The sequence below is a fragment of the Ovis aries genome, chromosome 7, assembly GCF_016772045.2.
Source record: "Ovis aries strain OAR_USU_Benz2616 breed Rambouillet chromosome 7, ARS-UI_Ramb_v3.0, whole genome shotgun sequence".
Lineage (NCBI taxonomy): Eukaryota > Metazoa > Chordata > Mammalia > Artiodactyla > Bovidae > Ovis > Ovis aries.
In genome coordinates, this window is record NC_056060.1 from 30734129 (window position 1) to 30753723 (window position 19595).

A 19595-nucleotide genomic window follows, 5' to 3' on the forward strand; every position below is an offset into this window, starting at 1 on the left:
TGCTGAAGGTCACACAGTTAATTAGTGACTGAGCCAGCGTCTAGACCCAGACAGTCTTACTGTGAAGGTTTGTCTTATACCACCAGGCTCTCCTGCCTTTATTAGTTAAACCTGCCTAGCGCCTGCTCTTAGCACCTCTGACTGCCAGGTTCTCTTTGCTGACCTCTTTTTAAAAAGTTAAAAGGGGAAGGGTTATTCCTCAGTGTTATCCTTAATTGATAGAAAACAAATGAAATGAACTGTTTTTTTCCAGACACTTCTTTGAGTCTGAAAGAAAAATAAGTGGAAAGAAGATACAATTTGTTCATTCACAAGCCAAATTTCATTACATTTTCTTTTTTATAGAAAAAAAGAATACACAACTGTGCCAAGTCTACTCTATGTCCACGTTTCTCTCTATTTTTGGGGGTCAGTGCTACCTTGAATTGTAATGTCTAGATGGCAGTGATCAAGTTAAGGTTTGTGCAGTGTCTGGACAATGGTATATATATTGCATAATACATAAACACTATTTGTAATTATAATAAGGGTAAGTTCTAGAAGAGGTAAACAAGGGTATAAAATTCATCTTCTGTACGGTTATTATTCCGTTTATATGAAAAGTCCACTAAATTCACTGAACCATATCAGGCCACATCTGTTTGAAAATCTACCAGTTTTTATGAACATTAAATAAAAATGGTTAGATTTAATGACCATTTATCATATTCATGCAAAAATAATGAAATGGAAACGTAGCAAAAAGGAGGCCACACTGATAAAGAAAGGAGTTGTGAATGCTAACAAGTTCCATACTTTATTTGTTATATTTTCAAAATTAAATAGCTGCTATTTATGCTTGAGAACTTTCTTTAATTGGAGGGCATTTTCATTTTAGCGTTGTTTCCTTTCGTGCTTAAGTATTAAGCAGCATGGACTTAGAAAATATGCTGGGCATATTTATACATAAATTTTACTCACAGGAGTTAGGTTTTTGAACCTTAAGAGAAACTGCCTGGATGAACATTTTTATCACAAGGAGAAACAATGAAACTTATACAGAATGAAGGAAAAGCTGGGGGTGGGGGGAAGGGAGAGATGGATAAGTGAAAAGGCTTTCCTTGCTGTATATTACAGGTGAAGCAAATTCCGCTTGGATTAGACCTTCCAAGTTACTATGACAGAGGGTAAAGCGAGGTGGAGAGGAAACTTGGAGTGGCATTTTTGACAGCAAGCTACAGAAATAACAGTTTGACAGAAGAGGCCATCATAAATATAAGATCATCTCAGGCATGAGTAGGATTCCCCTTAATGTAGAAAAGATGAAGCACGTGTAGGATTCAATTTGGGGTGAATGGAACAGCCAGGCAGGAAGGTTACCTAGAATCAGGCTGCTAGTGCTGAAGCGGCATCACTGACCCACGGACATGAGTCTGAGCGAGCTCCGGGAGTTGGTGATGGGCAGGGAAGCCTGACGTGCCGCTGCAGTCCACGGGGTCGCAGAGTCAGACCTGACTGAACTGCCCTGCAGTGCTGAAGTCAAGGAACTCTCATTCAGTTTAAATATCCCTAGTGAACATTTTTGGAGATTTTGAAGCACTGCTCTCAGTTATTCCTATTTATATCTGTTTCTAGCTTGATTGAGCTGATGTGTAACCAGTAAGATTAGAGTTTCTATTAATACAAAGTTTGTTTTTGTGCCAATCCTGAGATCTATTTATCCTTCAGGTAGAGGAGAGACCTCATCTTGCCTAATCAATACAAATATCACAGATCAACAACAAATCTTCATACTGGCAAACAGAGCAGTCGATATCTTATTATTATTTAACAAGAATTCCATTGTCAGTTTGCTGGGAAGAAAAACATTAGTAGAAAAGTCTGTGTGTAGTATTATAAATACTGCTCTAATATCAAGGGCAGAAAATGGGAAGAACCCTCTCATGTGAAAAATCAACCTCAAGACCTTTGGAATCATGTCCAGAAACTAGAGCTGTATGAGTGGGATGGATCAGCTGCCATCTTTAGACCTCCAGTTCTTTGTAGGAAAGATAAGAAGAGTTGGTCAGATTGTCCCCAAAGCCACCTTTCACCTCTGAAATCCATGACAAGTAAATATTCTATTTTGAATTTTTATTAGGTTAAGGATTTAACAATCAGCTGAAACAGGACATGTTCCAGAAAAATAAGAAATGACATGTTGAAGAGCATTTAAATTGAACAAAACAGATCTGTATGTGTGCCACTATTGATATACAAATGTTGAATGTGTTTTACTGTAGCTACTGAGTGTGATTGATAGGAGATGCATCCATTTCAAGGTTTGTGAATTTAAGTAAATTGTTGTCAGTGGTATCACTTCCTTAAAAAAAATTATATCCTTACAGAGAAGAGACAAATTGAGACAGGATATACATAAAGCATCAATTTAGCACAAATATCCACTTCCAATTGTGAAAAAAATGTGTTTATGTATGTAAATGTATATACACACACACACACACACACACACATATATATATGTAGTTGGGAGTTTTTCAGAAAATTTGAAGAGCGTTTTTTAAATTGCTTATGCTTTTTAGAATGCTTAGCATTCCTGTTTTGAAAACAACTTGTCTTCCTTTTCAAAATATGTGTGCTAAGCTGGCTCTGATGTCAGAGTGAGCTACTTCCACAGGATTGGGTCGGCCCCTACTCAACAATTCTGTTACAGAAAAGAAGTCAGTGGTGAAACGAGAGTTGAGCTCACTGAGTCTCAAGTCCTCAGCAACTCCTCCAAAGCACTATAAAACCCCCTAATGTAGAATCAAGAGGAGGGAAAAAGGAGGGCATAGTTTGTTTTTTATTCAATTATTAAGTCCTTGTCATAACTCTTTCCCTTTTTACCTTGACCCTTTCTTCCTCACCTTGCATTTAAATTGCCTCAATTTGGGACTAAAACACGAGAAAGTCTGGTGCAGTAAAGGGAAAAAAAAGCAAAGAAGTAGAATACGTTTCTTTTCACCTCTTTTCCACTGCTGTTTTCTTTTCCCCTCTCATTTCTTTTTTCTGTATCTAACTTAGACTGTATTTATTTAAATCTTCTTTATATCTAGGATATTTTAGGTTTTCAGGATTTTTACACTGAACAAAGAAACTTGAAATTTTTTAAATGTGTCACAAGTATTTTATAGATATATTCGATTTAAAACAAATGAATATCAAGTGGGAAAAGCACATAGATTTTCCTCACAAAACATATAGGTATCTGTTTTCATCTTAAAAGATATCTTTAAATTTTATAATAGAGGCCATTAGAAGTAAGTTCATATCTAACAAGATTAGCCAAAAGAAAAAAAAAAGGTAAGAGTCTGATGGGGGCCCACCCTGGGTCTAATTTGGAAGCTTCCATTTCTGTCATGTCAGATTTGGGGGGACTGAACCCTCACTGAGTGCACTGGTTTGACTGTCTCCCAAGCTTGATACCCAGGGTTCATGACTGCAGTTCCTGGCACAGTCATAAATATTCATACCTCTACTAATAATTTGCAAGCCAAATTCAGTTGGCTTTTTTCACCCCATCAATCTTATAATTAATAAGGGTGGTGCTCTTATTTCACTTTCCTCCCAAAGAAAAGATAAATGAAATAAAGAGTCATCCTGTAAATTTAAATAGGAGTGCCTCTCACTGATTAAAAACTGATGGTATCATATAATAGTGGAAGAAGAGGCTTTAGCTATTTCACTGGTGGCTGGAGGGAGCGATGGTGGGGAGGGGGCAGTAGATTAGAGACTGGGAAGCATTTCCAGATGTGGCGGCCTGAGCCTTGATCTGAAGAGCTTCGTTATCTGTTAAATAAATGCATAGGAGAACTTTGTGATAGCATGTTAAAAGTGAGTTGTAGGGTATATATTTACAAATTGCACTCTTATCTGTTGTTTAGATGGATGGACATTAAATATAGCATGCTCATATCCAGGGATTTCGATTCTAAATACTATGGGTTCTGCCTGCAGTTTACAAATTTAGAAACATTTTTAAAAGTTGTTCAGATTTAGCGATCATTGTGTCTTTAAGGTGACTGCCTTTGAATTAAACTGATGGCTGTGTTTCTAAATGGAAAGACTTGGTCTCCACAGAAACATTAAAAGAGGCATATATCACAAAATGACTTTACAAATAAATCATGGTACACAAGACGTGGCGTAAAATGTCTGCTCCCATTGGATTTTCGAAGGTCATTTATAGCAAAGCAGGAAAATCAAATTGAACATAATTTAGAAATAAAATTTTGATAATTGAGCTAAGTAACTTGAACTTGTCAATCACCTGTGACCTTATTCTATTTACACTTTCACTTCAGCATTCAAAAGTCCTAAGGCCGCTGGATAAGCGTCTAGTATTAACAACTGCCCTTGCTCTGTGGCAGGGAGAGCGGTGGGATATGGGGGGTGGAGGCTGGCAACATTACCCCTCTGTTCAGATTATTCAATCTGTTTTGGAATTAAGACACCTGGGTCTATGAGTAAATGAGAAAAGTTAAACTTTGTAGTCAGCTATTTGCCTCTAACTTTCCTTAAGGGGAACTTTAAAAATGCAATACTGTGTTATATTTGTGAACTGGTTAGATTGTTTTAGGAGCTCTTGTTGCTTGACTTTGCTTACTGAGACCTCTCCCCCTTTTATTTATGTGAAGGTGAGGTAAGGGGACATTAGGCACTCTTCATGTTCTTTAGCCTTAAAGCTTATATTTAAGTGTCTTGTCCCACAAAAGCACATCATGTTCAGGACAGTCCCTTAAAATTGTCTAAACACGGTGTACATTTTCAGTTTTACACCTTCATTCTGTGTGAATATAATCACATGTCTAATCTATTGCTTTTTTCTACTGACATTTAAGAGAGGGGAGTGAAGGGGAGAGAGGCACACCTAGCTCTTTAAGCAGGCCTCCTTACGCTTCCCCAGCCCTGATCTGTCCGTTGCTTCAGGGGGTACACTGGGCTGTGGGAGCCCACAGACTCCTGACAAGCAGCCCAGGCTGGGAGTCAAAGGCATGTTTGTAAAGAGTTCTCAGTGGGTTTGGGGGTTGTGAGTCTTACTCTGGCCAGCTTTCTTCCTGGGGAGTCTGGGGGGTAATTGGCTCGCTGCCAAGCCCTTCTCAGCCTTCTTTGGCTGAGCGGAATCTTGGAAAATTCACTGTAGGATAATAGAGTCTCTCTCTTCTCTTTTCCCAGAATCTGTTCCAAAGCAGGCTTAGACCCACTGAAGCTCGTGGGGACTTCCTGGGTCTTTGCTGTTGCTCTCCTAGGTCATCAAAGCAACACAGCATGGCAGTTTACTACAGGGGAGCCTTCGAAGGATGACAGATCCAGGGATAAGTGATTTCATCCATGAGGGGTGGGGGTGGGGGCCTCTGGCAGTCACTCTTTTTTCTGGTTCCAAATCTACTCCTGGAGCTAGAGGCAGGCCTTCCACCCTGGTTTCACCAGAAGTCACCCCACGGCCTTGAGACCCCCATCCCAGCAGAGGCTGATGGAGCGGGCCGGTGCTGGAGCAGTGGGGCTTGAGCACTGCCTAGCAATCTTCCCTATCTTTAATGGACGCTGCAGGCTGAGCAGTTAAATAGTTGAGGCACCTGCCCTTCTGGCTGCAGACTTTCTCACTCACCACTGTGGGACCCCTGGCAGTCACTGCTCTGCAGCTAGGAGGTGCCTGCTCTGTTCTGCTTCTCCAAGTCCAGGGAGTGGTTGGGACCTGAGGATCTCACCCTAATTCGCTTCCCAGCAGTCAGGGGAGAGCCTGGGGGAAGAGAAAAGTGAAAAGCAACACCACCCCGCCTCCAACTCCGGGGTTGTAGGCGGTGTCCTCCTCAAGACCTTGAGCAATGGGAACCTCGCTGTCCAGGACACCCCAAGTTCCTGTGGGGCACCAGCTGGGCTCTTCCTCACCAGAGGCACTTCAGGGCACCTTGCAAATATGTTTGATGTTTTTGCTTTCCCATTGTTGAAGAGTGGCTGCAGAGGCAAGAGCATAGGGTAGGGAGCTGCTGCTGCTGCTAAGTCGCTTCGTGTCTGACTCTGTGCGACCCCATAGACGGCAGCCCACCACGCTCCTCCATCCCTGGGATTCTCCAGGCGAGAGAACTGGAGTGGGTTGCCAGTTCCTTCTCTAAGGGTAGGGAGAGGAGATAATAATTACCTAGCTTTGTGGCTGTTTCTGTGATGTGTGCCTAGGTCGTGTGTGTGTGTGTGTGTGTGTGTGTGTGTGTGTGTGTGTGTGTGTGTGTAACAGAAAGAAGGAGGGAGGAGAGGGAACAAAGAAAAGGGAGAGAAAGAGGGAGAGGAAGATGGGAAGAGAAAGAGAGAAGTCTAAAGAACCGTAGACCAAGGCGATCAGTGCAACGGAGAGACACACCAGACCCAGCTAGCTACCCAGGCTTCACCTCACAGGTTTGGGACACGGATAGCTCAGGGTTCATTTATCCCTTTTTGTCTGTCAGTCTCAAGAAATTTCTTTGTTCCCCAGGACCCGAAGAGAGAGGCTGGCAGGAAAGTGGGGCTGAAGTGGCTGTGCACAGAGGTTCAGCCAGGAGGGCTGGGCTCCATGGTGCCTGGTTTGTGCCTGGCTGTGCTGCCTCATTCACCGGCCTAAGGGCCTGCCTTGCCTTCAAACCCTTCATCTAGATGAGTGCCTGAGGCTTTCCTCATCAGTTCAGCTTGTTTTCTATAAAAACGGAAATTACGAGCTATGTTGACTTATTTTTTGAAGTCACGTTTGCCTGAGATTGTATTTACCAGGCAAAGTGGAGAGCTAAGAAGAGTTTGGGTAATTTCAAATTAAAACTACCACAATTGACAATTTGTGTGAGAGTGAAGATGGGGCTACTTTCAGACAGTGACCTGGATTGGCTCTGTATTCAGATAGAAATAATCCCACCTGTATATTACTATGTGCGTGTACATGGCATCTTCAATATCTTAAACTTCCCAATTCTTTTGGATTTCAAAAAGTGAATGGCTGACACAGACCAAGAGCCTACATCTGTGTGAGTGTGTTTTGGAAAAATACTTTGGTCCTAATAGATCTGCATGACATACAAAGACACAGGAAACAGAGGAGGAGAAAAGGAAATTCACATTAACTCTGGGAGAGAGGAGGAGGGAGGAGAAGAGAAAGCTACAAGAGAAAAGAAGGAGAAATGGAGACAGGAGGAGGGAGGGGAAGATGGAGGAGGAAGACTGTGGTTGGGGGGGATGGGAGGGAGGCTAGAGACAGAGACGGAGAGATTTTCACACGTGCAGACCAAGGGCTTTGAAGCCCTCGACCCCGACCCCCAAACCCAAGTGCATCTCACAAAACAGGTTTGGCTCGTATTTCAGGCCGTCTCCTTGCCCCGCGTCCGCGCTCCCCGGGGCCCTAATTCACTCCTGCACTCTCCACACAATGACATTCGAACCCGGGAAAATAATTGCATTAGAGCAGATTACTTATAACCGACAGTTATCCGTCTTTTTCTGTTCGACAGAAGTCTATTAAACTCGGCACAGCCATTACCAGCTGAGCTCTAGAGCGCGCCTTCATTAAGAAAATTAAAATCATACTTCTGAATCTAAGCAAAGCCTGCGCAAGGTCTCCGAAGCCTGCGTCAAACCCCCGACGTTTTCATAAACCCGATTTTCCCGCGAATCCATCTCTGCTTTTTTGGAAACCGCAGGTCAGGGTGGAAAGATTGAGAGTGATGACAATTACTCCAAGATTGGGATGTCTGAGCTCCGGAGGTACCATCTCTCTTCGCAGCCCCTCCCCCTGCTCCCCTGATGCCTCTCCTCCTCGGATCTTTCCTCAGGCGCTTTCCAGTAAAGGCACCACACCTCTGCAGGTGTGACCCGGGATTGGAGAGCTGGTGGGGTGGGGGAGGTGGAAGACGTGGGGAGGTGGAAGACGTGGGGAGGTGTGGGATTGTGGCCCCCGACGCTGCGTGTGTGAACATCCCCAGCTGACATCTGCGGCCAGAGGCCCGCTCTACAGTGCACACCTCTCTCACACACACGCGCGCACACACACACACACCATAGCGTGCAGAGGGGACACACTGTTCCTCTCCATTGCATTTCACACCTGCTCCAGGACCAATGTGGCCTACGATCCTTTTGTCCACCGGGGCTCCTGGAGCCTGGCCCGGACTGGGTAGGCAGCTGTGTGTGCCTGGGACAGGGGACCTCTTCCCTTTGGCGGGGTCTTCGGCTGCTGAGGTCCTGGTGGGGTTTCCTCCTTAGTGTAGTAGGTGCCTCAGTTCATAGTACCCCTTGATGATTGGGGGCACAATCGGTGCAGTTCCCCGCCTGTCCTGAGCCTCTGGGAGGGGAGGAGGAAACAGGTGGGGAAGGGGGCAAGGGGCCACACTCCCTCCCCTGCCTGTGGTCTCAAGGTAATAGCTCCCAGTGCTCCAGCAGAGGGGGGATCTCCAGTGCCAGGGCAGGAGGGCTGTGTGCTCGGTTTGGAGGGGGCACATTTCCATAGATTTTTCGTGGCCTCTGAAAATTTATAGGGTTTGAAGAATAATCTTTAGCATGGTTTATTTATTTATTGTTAGCCACCAACCTCCGTTTCAGTATTTTGCTTTGTAAAATGTTAATTACTCTGTATTTCTCTGAGAAGTCTGCTCAACTTCAGGGCTCTAAAAGAAAACACAACGGCTTTGGCATTTTTTTCCGGGTATTCTTTCCTAGGGCTCTAAGAGCAGAGATGCACTGCTTCCTTTTTTGTTAGAATGCCCCCTAATAGAGTTCTCACCCCTCTTTATGTCTAATGAGGGCTTTGAGGTTTATTAAGGGAAAATAGCACACACCGCCTCAGCACTCAAATACGGGATTAGGTGGAGCTTACTTGAAAGTGTATAATATTGTTGTCCTTTGGCAAGTGTCTAATTCTCTTTCCCATAACTTCTATTTGACAAAAAAAAATCCTACAAAATTCAAGTGTTGAAAGTCAGCGAATAGATGTGGACAAGTGAACATCCTTTTACATCTCCACAGCTTTCAACCTGCAAAACTAGAGGATATTTTAAAAAAAATCAGGGAAAAAGAAAATAAAGCAAGTACACCTTCAGTGTTAGTGTTTTCTTCTCATCAAATGTAGACACATCATTAGATTTCTTTTCCCTTTGTAGCAAAAGATGAGGAAATCAGAAATGAACAGCAGCCTTTTAACAGCAACAAATCCAAGACTTTTGAGATGGTTTTCTTGGAGTCTGTTTTCCCTTCTTTGCCCTTCAAGCAAAACAGAAAACAAAGATAAAAAGGAAGAAACATCATTCCTAGCGGAGAGTTTATTTTGTTGCCACAATAAAAGGGTGGAGACAGTTAATAGCTATTTGAGATGATAATGCTTAGTGATCCCATTCATTTAATCATAATCTTCAAGTGGTTTAAGATTAATGGCAAGAGGTGTTTTTGGTCTCTTCCTAAGGACCTTTGTATTAATTTACTTAGAGCACTGACCAGGCTGTCAATGTCTCCAAATTTCATTAAGTCGAACTGAGACAAACACAATGAGATTTTAATGTGTGTGTGTTTTTTTCTTTCTGTGAGAATATCTCCTGGAATTATTTTTATTTGGATTCAGCTGTGTGTGGGGGGGGGCACTTGCTTCCTTTTCTCTGTTATAACTAGGTGGAAATAGATATATAATGTGTGCTACATATTCGCACATCCACATATATATTTAAATGAACTATATGTACATATCCACATATATATTTAAACTAATATCGTTTACAGATAACTTTCCTTTCACTTCTGAGCTTAATGAAGACTTTTCCAAAAGTCAACTTCAGTGCCAGGAGACAGGTTCTGCTTCAGCCAGACCAGGATTTATGTTTAAAGTAGGTTTGAACGCACTGAATGTCTTCAAAACAGACAAAAAATAATGAGAACACGTTGGAGTATAAATATTTAACTTTACCTCAGTTGTCATAATGGCCCCAGCAATTCTTCAGACAACCGGAGGACTGAGGCACCACTTCACTGGCACCAGCCCGGGCTGCCTCCGCCTTGCCCTAGGAGCGCTGGTCCCCTCAAGTCCCCGGCTGCCCTTCCCGGAGCATCCCCAAAAAGGAGGATTGGAGGAGGCGTGACGCGGCGGGGCGGGGAGCCTAGGGAGAAGTGAGGTAAGAGAACGGATTTTCAAACTCTAAGGTCCTGATCCTTTGGCAAGAAATGAACAGCAAGAGACCCACCTTTCCCTGCCCCCTGGTTCTTCCCCTCATTTCTCAGAGCTGTTTCCACAAAATCCCGCAATCAGGTACCTTCTAAAGGCGTCCCCCCCAAACTCCCTATAAACTAAAGTCGTTCCTCACTACAGATTTGCGCTCTTTCGGTGGGATCTGGCTGTGGCCAGAACACTTTCCGCGTCAGGGCTGCTCGGCCAGCGCGTTTCCCGGGGAAGAGAGGCTGGTGGCGGCTCTCCCGACCCGAGGTTGTCCCGGCTCTCGCTACCTGCGCGCCCTCGCCGTACCATGGTTAGAATTCGGGAAGATGCCCTGGGATGCCAAGAAAGCGACTCCGGGCACCGAAAAGGTTGAAAAATAACCCCAGCACTCTCATCTAGTAACAGTCCCACACCTTGCACTGGCGGGAAGCACCCGGGGAAGATCAAGTGTCAAAAGCAGTGGCGGTTTACTTTGGTGTATTTCAGTTCTCCTTTCCGTTTCCAGCAAAATTGAGAACACAGCGGAGAAAGAAGAGGGACCTTCGGAGAAAAGGTCCGTGTGTGTGTGTGTGTGTGTGTAGACAGGTAGGTAGATAGGATGACAACTTTCAAGCACATTCTCTGTTTAAAAGCAAAAACAAAACCCAGACAGGGGCCGAGATTTCTTGGCGGTGCAGCGAAGGGTCATTCAAGACAAGCAACTGTCTGAATTCCGAAAGGGATTTCTTGGGACTTGACTGAAATAGTGAGAGTTCCCGGGAGTTTAATTTTTCAAGGCTGTAAAATGTTGTTTTGTATTGGCCTCTTTTCCCATCAGATATCCATTAAAACACACACACACACAACTTCTACAGCCTCTATTAAACATATTTCCTTGGACTCGAAATCTACAGCTCGGCAGAAACAAACAAGTCACAGCAAAACCCCGGAAAATAAAGAGATTTAGAAGAAGAATACCTGTCCCTTTCTTAGTCATTTGATAGTTTATTCCCTGGAGGCCAAGTGAAGGTGGGGGTTCGTATTTTATTATTTTATTTTTCGTATGTTATTATTTTTCTTATATTCACTTAAATGCTCAGCTTTGACAAACTATTCTCCTACCGCGGGGTTCTTTTGCAGAACAGAAGTGGTGGTTGTGAATCGAGTCAGTCGAGCGGGGCGGGGGTGGGGAGCGCGGAAAAACACGACTTGCTTTGCAGGGGGCTGACGCGCAGCCGTCTACTCCGTTAGCCAGCAGGGGGCGCCCTTATGTTATCTCTGGACCAGACAGCCGAGCCGCTTGGTGCTACAAGAGGCTTTGCAGTTTTACGCAGCTGCAAAAGGAAGGGGGGCGGGGGGAATGTAGCTCCTAAACCCTCAGCCGCTCTTCCACTTGGGTTATTTACCTGCTGTTAGGCAACATACCTACGTCTAGCTTTACCTCCCCACTCAGCTTATAGTGCACCCCCCTCCCCATCAACCCCTTTTCATCTGCATCTATGATGCACATGTATAATCTCTCTCCCTAGCTTTGAAATATACATTAATGCAACTTATTAAATGCGCCGATGAATAGTCAACATTTTTTTCGCCTGTTAGTTCCGCTGATCCAAGCAGGATTTATTTGCAGATCTCACATCCCGGAGCCATAATGCGTGATTTTTTCCCCTTAAATAAAATTGGTCAAATGTTGACAACCTTTAAGCCAATCTAACGCTCAAGATTAGTGATGGGAAACTAATGAGAAAATATCAGATCGCCCGGCCTGAGGGCTGCCAATTAAATCTTCGCTGATTGAAAAATAAAAGCGGACTTGGGGTGTGAGCCCAGCTCAACTTCAACTATTAATTTAACATGTTGCCGGGTCCGTGCCTTCTCTCCTCTAAACAGCTTCCCGTAATAGCCCTTCCTCCTCTCTCATCCCTCAACCTAAAAGTCAAATGTTATTCTCCGAATATTTCGAGAGGTTCATATCAGGATGATCGTTTCTTACACCGTAAATATTAGGCCTTTAAGCAATATGATTTAACTAATTAGAAAATTTACATCATTAAGTCTCAGGGAGAGAAAAAAGAAACAAATCTGCCAGTCATTTTAAAGGAGACAGGCACTATTGAAGTGTGAAGAAATCGGCTCTAATTCAAAAAGGCAATCGGGCAGAAAAAGCCCTCAACATTACCCTGCTAGTTATTAATCAGAAAGGGTTCTCTCTGCTCCCCACTCCCCCTCCTCTCTTAGCAGTGAGTTTAAGTTCATTTTTTTGCCAGTGGCCCATGTCATATTTATATTGAGGTTTTGTCTGCTAAAGGGTTGAAATCTGAAAATGTTTCAATATGAAGAAATCAGAATCCTCAAAGGAAAAAAAAAAATCATAGAATCACCTTTCTTCCAGACAAGTAAACCTGTTGTGATAAACAATCCTCACCCTCTCTTTATTTTTTGTCCATTCTTTCGTTTTTTCTTCCCATTGAGTTCTTATTTTGAAACCTGCTTGGTGAGAATGAGATAAAGTCTTTGTGTCCTGCTCCCCTCCCCCTCCTTTCTTGCACCCCTCCTTCCGCCAAAGTGAGAAACTTGGACTGAGAGCAGAAAAGTACAAATACATTAACAAAGCCCCACTCACTTGATAAAAAGGCCATGGTCTAGGCTTACATGTCAGGAATCTAAGAGAAGGGGAATCAATCCGGTGGGTCTCTGGACAAAAGATGATGAACTAGAAATTCCCACCACCTATGTATAACATTTGATAGAGTATGTGAGTAAAATGGAAAAGAAAGGCAGGTAGGTGAGAATTATTTTAAAGTGCATTGTGGCGTTGCGTGCCTTTTTCTCTATCCTCCCCCCACCCCTTCTCTATTCAAGCTTAAAACAGCAGCCTCATTATAGCGAGGTGCCCCTTCCCACCATACTCTTACTTAAGCCCTTGGTCCACCACACACAGAGCCCTTTCCCTGGTCTTCTCATTCCCAGCAAATTAGCTGAAGAGGGAACTGCGAAGGAACTCTGTGAGTAGTTCCATTTGGAAATTCAGCCCTTCCTGGCATTTCAGAGGACTTGTTCTTAGACATTGGGTTAAAAAAATTAATAGCAAGCCTTAGGTATTCAATTTCCCTTCACTATTATTTATTTTTAACTTACAAAGAGGTCCCAAAGGCCCTTCTTTTTTTTTTTTTTTTTCCTGCCTGGCTCAATTCTTCTCTTATTTGGTACCCTTCGAGCTTCATTTTCTTATCCTCCTTTCCGCCTTACAATCTAAAAGTTTCACAACCTTGCTTCCCACAAAGTCCCTGGGCCTGGAATTTTCAAATCTCTGGGCTGCAGCCCGCCTGGCGCTGCTCTCCAGCGTTAGTTCAACGCCATTCCTCACCTTACCAGATTTCAGCTTTGCAGGGGAGAGCAGTAGCAGACCTGGGCTATTAACACACCACAGTTAATTCTCTGCGGGAGCTTTTACTAGGTGGGACGTGTGGAAGGAGAAAACATCTGTAAACAGTGAGCTGCTCTTGAGGGTGGGGAGTGAGTTCTGACATAAGAGGCCAGAACGCATATGAAATATGGCAGAATTCGCGAAGGAACTAGTTCGGAGTTACATTTTGGTGAAATAAGGAAAGGAAACAGAAAAGAGTGGGGGACACTGGGAAGAATCTAGAATGCTCCCCAAATTTAGCTTTCTTTCTGATCGTCAGGGAACAGATGGGAGTCGAACGTGCTCCTCTTTGAGAAAGATTAGAGTAAAATGGACACTTCTGTCACTTTCAGGAGGCGGGACACAGAGAGGTGAAAATATACAAGACAATGGCCTCTGGCGCTGGAGGGCTCCCCTGGCGGGCTCCCCACCCTTAGCCCCTTCCCTCTAGGAACCCTCCTTACCTTTGTTGCTTGCATTTGATCTGACACACTGGATGTTCCTGGGCTAGGTTCTTTGAGAGAAAAAAGACCAGGAGAATCAACCGGTCTCCTCCTGCATCTACTCCGAAGCCAAAAAACATAACAATAAAATTTACAGCGCCTTTAACAACTCGCAAGTAAAGCATTAAAATTCTATTTAATTGAGAAAATATTGATTTTTAAGTCTAGCAAAAGCGAAATCGTAATTTAGCTGCAAACTTTCAGGCGGGAATATAACATATTATGTCGCCGTATTATGGATCCACCTATGCAACCTATGCAACATCACATCTTTAATTGCACTACTTTATGAAGTGATAAAGACAAAAGATAACCCGACTTAAGCAAACGCTTAAAAAAAAAAGAGGACCTAATTTCCTTTTCCAGTTATTTATAAAATAATTGTCTCCTTTTTTTTGAAATAGAAAAAAAAAATGTCCAAAGGGGAAGAAAGAAATAAAAAGAACGGAAAACCACAGACCAGTCTAAAAGCAACTCACATTAGCAAGTCCGTTGATATTCTGTACCAATAGAGGAATGAAGCCAACACATTTAGAGAAAATGCATTCACGGACAAAATCGCATCCTCCTTTAAACGAAATAAACCTGGGTCTTTTTTCTTACATTACTCCCCCGTCTTTTTTGGGGGAGTGGGGGGCAGAATCCATTGGTGGATAGGGAAAGGAAAGAAAATCAGGCTTTCTATGTTATTTCTGTATCGGTTTTTGGTATTATAGAGGAGTAAAGAAGTTTTTGTGTGGTGGTTTTTCATTGATCAGTCACTCTGAGCTAATGTAATTATCCTCATCAATAGGAGGCTGCAGAGAGAATCATTATGTGGGTGACATTGATAAATGATCGCCCAGGAACGGCCCTCTCGCGGGCAACCCCCACAGCTGACCCTCCCACACACACAATGTAGTCATAGAAACACCTAGAGAACCTCGGGCACCGCCGCGGAAGGGGCAAGTAAGGGAAGAAAAGCCTCGGGCGGCCGGGGTGGGGGCGGGGGTGGGGGCGAACGGGGGCGGCTGGTCCCAGACCCAAACCAGTCCTAGCGACAAAAACAGCCCACGGCGGGGACGCAGGAGGGCGTTGCGGGAGGGAGAATCCCTCTTTCCAGCAGCAAACCTCTCACAGTTGCTCACAACAAAGTGAAAATCCGTCCTCCGGACGACCCATTCATTCCTCCACACCTTCACCGTGTGTGACCTCACTACCAACAACCTCTGATGTTTGCCGTGACACACGTTCAAATAGATTTCTCCAAAGGAGTTAAATAATTAGGTTACAAACCTGTAGGCATCTCATTCTCACGAGGGTCTCCTCCCACCTCCCCACCCCCGTTCAAAAAACCCCAAACAACAAACAAACCAAACCCACAGACCCAACTGAACAAAGACAGCTGCTGGGCGACCCCCTCACTGCGTTCTCCCCACTTATTTACTGGGTGACCCTTCCTTTCGCTTCACCTCCTAACCCAGTGCCTCTGATTATGAGATAATGGATTTTGCGATTGTTCCTGTCAGGGGAAAAAAAAAAAAAATCCCCACCGAACCCCACGTTTTCATCTTTGGACTGTTTTATTTAAGCCAATGGAAAAGTATTGAGAACAGTAATTGATTCATAATGATCCATAAATCGATGTCGGGGAGCGGTGGGGGGGGGGTGGAGATGGAGATGTATGAAGAGTGGGAAGGGGGATGCTGTTTATTTATTTTATTTCTAAAGCTTCAAGTAAAGTAGCTTTGACACTGTTGGGGCTGGAGGGGAGGAGCTGTTGGGCTCTGCTGGATCATCCATCATCGCTGTCACCCAGAGTCTGCCCCGAGGAGCCGTAGACGCAATCTCCCTTCTGTCTCTACACCGAAACTATTAATATTAAAACCTCCCTTCAAACACTGCCCGGACGGTCTCCATTCTCATCACAATCTGACCGGCCTCCCCCATCAGACCCGCAGTTTCCCTGCGCAGCAGCTTCCTCCAAGCCTGGCCCCGACGGAGGGAGCTCCACGACCGTGCACGACGCCCTTGGTTGATTACAGCGACTGTTAGGTTCTCCCTCGTCACCCCGTCAGTTTGAAGCACGTCTGTCTGTCTAACACACACACGCGCGCGCGCGCAAAAAAAAAAAGGCCAGGTGAGGGCCAGAGCCGCCCGAGCGGAGAGGGAGAGTCTGCACGCCCCCTGCGCCTGCCTGAGCCCCCGCCTGCCTCCTCCCAGGCTCGTCCGTACCGGGCTGTGGCTGCTAAGCCCGCACATCCAAACAGCGCCCCCGCCCCAGACACCAGCCCTCCTAACACAGTGGCAACTTGCAGCGGAGGTCCAGGCTCCTTATCAAATTGCTGGCCTGCAAGACTGGTGGGGAACTTGTGGAGAATCCCTGTCCAGTCCCTTTGAAGGAAGGTCCCTCCTCTGACAGCTGTTAGAGATATTAGCCACATTTCCCTTCCCAAATCTGCTCCGGGTTAACGGGCCCACAGGGGCGGGAGGGGGCTAGGATCCTGACGGACTCTTCTGGACAGATCTAACCAGGGTGAGCTGGGGCGAGTGCGGGCGCTGACCTGGGGGGGCGGGGGGCGGGGGGAGGAGGAGTGTGGGGAAGACACAGACTTCCCTTATCTTTTCTTCTCATTTTCCTTCAAAATGTGGCTTCTTGCTCAATTCCCAACCCTTAACAGATGGCGACTGCAGTTCTCTCAGAATTTCTTAAAGAAAGGGAAACCTTTGGAATTTATTTCTGCTTTTGCTTTTCCATATAAATAAAAAAGTGTTTTTATATTACTCTTGTTTTGGAGAACATAAGCAATTTTATTCAGACTACAGTATTTCCTTTAACACTATATGGTTGTCAAAACACCATTCCCAGTTTCTTTGCTTTTGACAGCTGAGTCTTTCTTAAATATACCCAAATCGGAACTCTTTATACTAAATAGTAAACCCGAGATAGGAGCAAGTGCCTTCCGAGGTGGTATAAAAAAAAAGCATTATAAAAAATTGGACAACTCTACCACCTCTCTATCTTAGCATCTGGAGTGGGGCGGGTGGGAGAGCAAGGAAATGCAAACAAATACTATTACAACGATTATTCATCTCTAAATTTTTAAGAAGGTTAAGGTTAACGTGATAGGGTGTGAAGTTGTTAAAGAAATTAAACCTAGGTTGACTTTATCTGTTAAAACCAAGAATAGAGAGGTCTGGGATCTAAACTGTGATGAAGTAACTTAATAATTTCATTAAACACTTTCTAAATATGAGCCAACTACTAAGTAAACCCTTCAGCATTTACTCTACTGACAGGAAAGGAAGAAAAACTTTGCCAAATTTTTTTTCAGCTGATGTGAGAGTTAATTTATAAATGAAGAACTTGTCAAATTTTACCTACAAGCATTTAAAATAAAAATAAATACTTATTAAATTTTGCAAAAAGACTCCAGATATAATTGGATGACAAAAACGAGAGGGAAGCTCTCTGTATTCCAAGTGGCCCAGAATTTCTTCATGAACAGTTAGCTGGTATCAGAAGTGTTATTTCTGTGTTTAAACAGCATAATGCTAATTAAACTAATAAATGGATTTATAAAAATTCTACTTAAAAATGATACAAAACAATAGAAGCTTATTTCCTTGTTCCTTTGCATACTTCTATTAATGGCTGTTTGCTTGCTTGTTGTGCAATGGGAAGAGGGAAGAACCCAAAATAAGATTCAAACTTGGATTTCCGAGATAGTGAATGATTTCCCAATCAGGCTGACAGCACAGAAGTAAATAAAAGTTTATGACAGTATCCCTTCTGAACACAGGATTCAAAGTTTGGGTGTTACAAAATTTCAGGATAGTATATTTATTTGAACAACTGAGAAGCATGCAAATCCCTCACACCTTTTTTCACTCTGCTTACTTTGGCAGGCGTTTTGTGTAGTACCATCATGTTAATGTCAGAGGTGTTCAGGAATGTTGCATGGAATTTTGAAAATGGCATTACGTTGCCTGTTTTGCTGTTGTTTTAGGAAAAAAAAAATTAAGCTTAACGAGCAAATCATCACACTATAGTGCCTGCATGTGGAGGTGTCTGAAATAAAAAGACAGCATCCTATAATTTATATTAAATATTAATGATTAAGTAATCTTTTCAACACAGGATTTCAAATTCCATAGAAGTTGTTTACTCATCTATGAACATCTATATGTAAATTCTTAATTTACATATTCAACAGTATTTTAGTAACTAAGACAGAGAAAAAACACAGGCAGATGAATTATCTTTGAGCACAGACGTTAGTTATTTCTTATGATGTAAAATTAACCCCGAAAAAACCCTTTATTCTGGCAGAAGATGAACATGAAAAGCTTCATCTGAAAGTATTTTTTTTAAACATCATGCAGCTAAAGAGGAGGTTGGACACGTTGGTGATCTTTCAACCTGGCTCATAACACACACACACACACACACACACACACACACACAATTTCGTACCTTTAGAAGTTTTCTGCTGGTAGAATTTATAGGCCAAATATATACTGAAAGCTTACAGATGGTTACCTTAAAAAATTGTTGGTAAGTTAAGTTTTGATATATAATGGATTTCTGGAGGCAAAGCCATCATCTACTTTCAATCCCAAGCATAGGCTCTGTGCAACCTGGCCGTAAAACTATTAAAAACACAAAAGCCTAACAAAAAATCAAAAATGAAATATTTATTACCGCATTTTGTGACTTAACACTTTTTTTTTAACATAACGTCACAGTCCTCATACAAGTATTTTAATGTAAATTTGACAAAGCTTAAAGGTAACAGCATTTTCTTCTAGTGAGGAACACGTGCTGAGAAAAGAAGAATTCATGGACATACAATACCAATTCCACAGCAGATCTGATACTAGCAAAAACATTCTTTTTTTTTTTTTCAATTGAGGTAAACACATAGAATATCTAACATGAAACAATTAATAGACCGAACTCTGTACGAAGTTTGTTACAGTATTCTCTTGCTCCTTTTTATCCCCCAAGCTTTGAGTTTCTGATAAAGTCCTAGTTCTGGTACTATGACCATTAATAACTTTTTGTGTGTGTTGAGGAAAGCTGCCCAACTTAAGATTGTTTTGTCCACAGCCAAGGCTTAGAACTCCTGGAAGAAGCTCCTGCTCTGTCTTTAAATCTTCATTGGCAAGCTCTTTGAAGAAGAGTCCCCCCAAATAATAATAAGAATTGGCTTATGAAGCACAAACTATAAAGATCTGTTTGAAACTAAAGGACACATTTATGGAGGAACAAAGGCCGGGCATGAAAACACATTCTTGAAGCCGGAGTCCGAGGGATGAGGTTCAGCCAAACGTTCACCAAGGTCTCCAGCGTGGTTCTTTTCTCATTGGCCCAACAGGTTTAAAATATACCACAGTCTCTCCTGGATAGTGAATTCACTGATGAACCAAAACAGTCATTCTTTTGGGAACAACACACATAGTGTGGAAAACAAGGATATATTTTTTTTTTCTCTTCTAAAACTATTTGAGGCAACATAACGGAGTGATCAACAGAAATGTACAAGTTTAACTTAGT

General features: G+C 43.2%; 1 protein-coding gene and 1 long non-coding RNA gene across 8 annotated transcripts in view; both read right to left on the reverse strand.

Annotated features, from left to right (window-relative positions):
* Positions 1-2097: 2097 nt before the first annotated feature.
* LOC132660124 (uncharacterized) lies at positions 2098-14860 on the reverse strand. 2 transcript variants are annotated; one of them, XR_009601351.1, is made up of 4 exons: positions 14536-14860; positions 14018-14114; positions 9923-10112; positions 2098-9228 (listed from the first exon to the last, which is right to left on the reverse strand). It is a non-coding gene; the product is annotated as an uncharacterized LOC132660124 (long non-coding RNA). The 2 variants fall into 2 exon arrangements; XR_009601352.1 differs by having other exon boundaries at positions 14018-14860.
* A 3858-nt stretch (positions 14861-18718) lies between these two features.
* MEIS2 (Meis homeobox 2) overlaps positions 18719-19595 on the reverse strand; it is a 222269-nt gene continuing 221392 nt past the window's right edge. For all 6 annotated transcript variants that reach the window (XM_060418577.1, XM_012181166.3, XM_060418578.1 and 3 more), the window contains one exon: positions 18719-19595. This exon is cut by the window's right edge. The gene's annotated coding sequence lies outside the window, so the exon portion shown is untranslated.